We start from the raw sequence: 5,757 nt of genomic DNA on the forward strand, positions 1-5,757 counted from the left end.
TATACTTATATAACACTGTAATTATGACCACAGTATTAAAAGTAGCACTATAATTATTAATAAATACTGCTACTGTAGGCATTTGCAAATAGATTTTTGTGTGAACAGAAATTTTCACTTATCTTGGGTAAATATCGAGGAATGGGATGATTATCTCTATGAGAAACTTCTAGACTTTTCCAAAGTGGTGGTGCTATTTTCCATTCCCATCAACAGTATAGTCCTTCTACATTTTCATCAACACTTGACATTGTAAGTTTTTCTGATTTCAGCCATTTCAATGCATATTTAGTGGTATTTCATTTTGGTTTCAGTGTGCATTCCCTAATGACTTATGAGGGCTTCCCAGGTGGCTCAGTAAGTAAAGAATCCACCTGCCAAGCAGGAGACATGGGTTTGATCCCTGGGTCAAGAAGATCCCCTGGAGAAGGAAATAGCAATCCAATCCAGTATTCTAGCCTGGGAAATCCCATGGACAGAGGAGCCTGGTGGGCTATAATTCATGGGGCTGCAAAGAGTTGGACATGACTTAGTGACTAAATAACAACAACAAATGACTTACAATATTAAGCATCTTTTCACATGCTTATCTGCCATTTGTGTACCTTCTTTGGTAAAATATCTGTTCAAATATTTTGACATTTTTATTAGGTTATTTGTTGTGTGAATCTCTCTATATTCTATATACAAGTCCTTTAATAGATATGTGTTTTTAAAATACTTTCTCCTAATCTGTGGTTTATCTTGTCTTTTTCTTAATAGTGTCCTTCAAGAGCAGAAACTTTTAATTTTGATAAAGTCCATTTTATTTTTATGGGTTGCTCTTTTTGCATCATTGTACATGTTTTTCAGTTTTTCTGTGAGTTTGAAGTTTTTCTTTTTTGGGGGGGTTGGCTGCTGAAGAAATGAAAAAAGTGAGTGAAGCTCACTCAGTCGTGCCTGACTCTTTGCAACCCCATGGACTGTATAGTCCATGGAATTCTCCAGTCCAGAATACTGGAGTGGGTAGCCTTTCCCTTTTCCAACCCAGGAGATCCATCTCCTGGATCTTCCCAACCCAGGGATCAAACCCAGGTCTTCCACATTGCAGGCGGATTCTTTACCATCTGAGCCACAAGGGAAGCCCCAAAATACTGGAGTGGGTAGCCTATCCCTTTTCCAGTGGATCTTCCCAACCCAAGAATCAAACCGGGGGTTGCAGGCGGATTCTTTACCAACTGAGCTATAAGGGAAGAAATGAAACTTTCACAATAAAAAGTTGGGGAAAAAAAGAAGGCAGAGACAGCTATTTTTAAAAAAGAAGCAAACAGTTATTAAGAGGCAAGCAATACAAGATAAAGTTCTTTTTAAAAAAAAACCTCTCCAATCTGGCTTTTTTGCACCCTTTAGTCCTCCGCAGATTCAGTCCCTTTCAACCCTACTCTTTCTTTCTCAGTTCCTTGTTTAATCAATCTCAAGAGAATAAGAGAGAGTAGGAGGGAGAGACAGAAAAATATGATTTTGGAACATTTCAGCATTCATGATGGGGAGTTTTGAACCTATTCTTAGAAGTTCCCCTGAGACTGGAGTGGTAATGACCCAGACTCTTCAGTCTTAGGAACTGGAGTTGATTTTGGCTGTGAAATGAACACCTGTGAGTGCGTGCTAAGTTACTTCAGTTGTGTCCAACTCTTTGCAAACCTATGGACTGTAGCCCTCCAGGCTCCTCTGTCCATGGGATCTTCCGGGCAAGAATACTGGAGTGGGCTGCCATGCCCTCCCCCAGGGGATCTTCCCGACCCAGGGATCGAACCCATATCTCCTGCATCTTGTAGGAGGATTCTTTACAACTGAGGCACCAGGAAAGCCCCTGAGACTGCAGAGAGATAGTTCAGATCTCTGGAGTCTGATTTGTGCTCCCTCAGTCATTGACGAATCTCAGGCCATTGCCAGGCCTGGTGAGAGGCTTGCTGAAGCTACATAATCTGTGGCCTGAGAGGTAGTCTTTAGCATGGTAGGAAACTGGTCATCTTGTTGCCTGTAGAAGTTCTCCAAAGCCAGAAGATGAACAAAAGGAATTCCAGTCAGTGAACTGGCTTCTTCTCTGCCTTCTACCAGCTGTCTTCCTGCTGTACACACCTGTCTCATCTCTCCTGGGCAGGGCTTTGTCAATTGCATCCTATTCAGATGACCGGTGGTGTCTCCCTCATTCCACCACATGTATGATCCTTTGAAGCTGGTTTGAAGGGACAATAAGAACCTAGGTTAGACTCCCTGTAGATTGTTTCCAAGGTGGTAACCCATATAGAGGAAGACCTAAGATATGTTTTGGACTCTTTGTGATGACCCTCTGATTTATTTTGTTTTCTCTGCTGTTACACCCATTCTGCCAAAAAGGAACAAGTTGCAAACACATGGAAGCTTAATTCAACTGGGGTCCTAATTTTCTGATTCCCGGCCTGAGCCTGTGTCACATGTCCTGAGTTATCAGCCTTGTCATAAATTATATTCTGGATGGTCTTTGGAACAGGTCCTTATCAATGGTCTTTGGAATACTCTAATCTGCCCAAGTCTGTTTTGTGTTAAACCCAGCATTGTCACTTGTCCAAAAGTAGGCTTCTTTCCAGGAGAAGGTGCCTCTATCAGAGCCAAAGCAAACTTTGAACCCCACTGACTGCCTTCAGTACATGGGTAATTGGGTGGGTTTTGTGTGTCATTGACTTCCCAAAGTTCAGACTTTGCAAACCAGTCAGACTCTATTTCATGCCTAATTCGGCCATATTAGTGTTCCACGGGGGTCCCTGTGGCCCATGTTGTCTCTCCCTCAACCAGCCTCAGGTGCTTCCCCAGTATCACCAGTTGCTGATCCCAGAGCACCTGCTGAGTATAGCCAACTTCTGTCACACTGTTAGTACTTGGCTGCTGCTCCCATTAAAACAACCATTGATGTTGGTATAGTACTTTTCTATTTAGAAAGCATGGTTGAGTACAGTCTTAATTAATGCTCATCCTAACCTTGTGAATAACCTTGTGAGTAATAGTATCTACTCCCAGTTTCAGGTGAGGAATCTGAGGCTCAAAAGGTCAAGTCACATATCCATGGTTACATAGCTGATGTTATGAGAGGGGCAAAACTGGATTCAAACCCAGGTCTTCTGAGAAAAATAGAATGTTTGTTTAAGTAGGTTTTATAGAGTATTCCTGGAAAGATACATAAGAAACTAATCTCATGGATGGCCTGTTGGGATAAAACAACTGGGTGGCAGAGAGACAGCAGTGGCAGGAAGGTTTCCCACAATATACCATTCTATGAACCATGTTACTATATTATCCATTAAAAAAAAAAGAGCTTGTCCCTGCCTTCCTTCTTTGGGCTGATCTGCTGATTCCTCTATTGGTGATCAGCTTAAAAACCACTCAGCTGAGTGCATCAAGACATCACACTTCTGAAACTGGCAGCATTTTGGTGTAAAATTCGTATACTAGCTTCAGTAGTCCAGCATGAATCCATTTACATTACACTAATGTAATGTATGGAGACACACCCCGTGTCCTTCAGGGAAAAAAGAAAGCTGTGTTTTCTTTGTCAAGGCAGGCCAGCCCTGTTCTCCCTGCAGTGCTTCTCAGCCAGCCTCATAGGTATCTGAGGTTGCAGGGAGGTGACAGCACTTTCAGTCTCATCAGCCAGGGGAGGATTGGGGATGATCCACTGTTTTGGGAATGTAGAATTTGGGGGCAGGATGGGGTTTTTTTCCCCTATCAGATTCTTAGACGTATCAAGAAACAAGCTAGAGGGGTGGGGACTTCCAGAATGGCAGAGTAAGGAGCTCAGCAGATCTCTCTGACAAACAACAGTTTGGTGAAATATTAGTCTCTGAGAACCATCCTAAGAGCATACCGCAAATGAGGAAACATTCTTTCAGGAAAATCTACTAATTTCAGTAAGAACAGGGAGGGGCTAGGGCATTTGAGGGGCTTTCTTGGTGGCTCAGTGGTAAGAATCACCCTGCCAATGCAGGAGACAGGGGTTCAACCCCTGGGTCGGGAAGATCCTCAGGGGAAGGAAATGACAGCCGGCTCCAGTATTCTTTTCAGGATAATCCTATGGACAGAGGAGGCTGGCAGGCTACAGTCCAAGGGGTTGCAACAGAGTTAATCAGGACTCAGGAACTAAACAAACAGCATGGCATCTGAGACAGGGACAAGCCCCCTTACCCCTGCCCCCAGCTTTTCACCCCACGCATTATGCTCCGTGCAACCACAGCCAAGAAGACGTGGGCTCCTGCCCAGAATCTCCCAGTCTGGGATTACAGTTTACCCCCAGGAGGGACAGGCTCCCCTGGGGTTAAACTCTCCCCTTATTGCAAAAGCTCTATAGCAGGCAAGCACAGCAGAGTGGACCAGGTCTCCCTTCCCTGACCCAGTCTTCACTCATAGAAACTGGGTCACTCATACATTGCCAGGAGGAATGTCAAATGGTATAGCCACTCTGGAAATCAGTTTGGCAGTTTCTTAAAAACCTAAATATACAACTACCATACAACCCAGTAATTGCAATCCTGGGCATTTATCCCAGAGAAGTGAAGACATATGTTCAAACCAAAACCTGTACACATATGTTTATAGCAGCTTTATTTATAATAGCTCAAAATTGGAAACAACTCAAACATCCTTCAACAGGTGAATGGTTAAACAAACTGATACATCCATAAAATGGAATACTCCTCAGCCATAAAAAGGAACTATTAATCATGAAATAACCTGGATGAATCTCTAGAGAATTATGCTGAGTGGGAAAAAAAAATCCCAAAAGGTTATATACCATATTACCTATTTACATAACATTTTCTAAATAGAAAAATTATAGAAATGAGGAAGAGATTATAGTTGCCAGGGATAAGGAGGAGTTGGGGCAGGAGGGAACTGTGTGTGGCTATAAAAGGATAACATAGGGACTTCCCCGGCGATCCAGTGGTTAAAACACCAGATTTGCACTGCAAGGGGTACAGGTTCAATCCCTAGTTGGGGAGCTAAGATCCCACATGCCATGGGGTGTAACCAAAAAAGAATAAAATATATATAACATAAGTGATCTTAGTGATGATAGAAATGTTCTGTATCTTGACTGTATCAGTGTCAGTATCCTGATTGTGATATCGTACTGTAGTTTCACAAGATGTTACATGGGAAAAATTGTAAAGGGTTTTTTGATCTCTATATTATTTCTTTGGGGCTTCCCTGGTGGCTCAGAGTTTAAAGCGTCTGCCTGCATCTGCCTGCAACGTGGGAGACCTGGGTTCGATCCCTGGGTCGGGAAGATCCCCTGGAGAAGAAAACTGCAACCCACTCCAGTATTCTTGCCTGGAGAATCCCATGGACGGAGGAGCCTGGTGGGCTACAGTCCATGGGGTCGCAAAGAGTCGGACACGACTGAGCGTACAGGTATATATAAATCTGCAAATACATTAAAATAAAAAGCTTAATTTAAAAAATGGAAAGGTTGTCTTTTTTCCATTGTATATCCTTGCCTCCTTTGTCGAAGATAAGGTGTCCATAGGTTCGTGGATTTATCTCTGGGCTTTCTATTCTGTTCCGTTGATCCATATTTCTGTCTTTGTGCCAGTACCATACTGTCTTGATTACTGTGGCTTTGTAGTAGAGTCTGAAGTCAGGCAGGTTGATTCCTCCAGTTCCATTCTTCTTTCTCAAGATTACTTTGGCTATTCGAGGTTTTTTGTATTTCCATACAAATTGTGAAATTCTTTGGTCTAGTTCTGT

Source organism: Cervus canadensis, chromosome 5 (assembly GCF_019320065.1).
Source record: "Cervus canadensis isolate Bull #8, Minnesota chromosome 5, ASM1932006v1, whole genome shotgun sequence".
NCBI classification, from domain to species: Eukaryota; Metazoa; Chordata; class Mammalia; order Artiodactyla; family Cervidae; genus Cervus; species Cervus canadensis.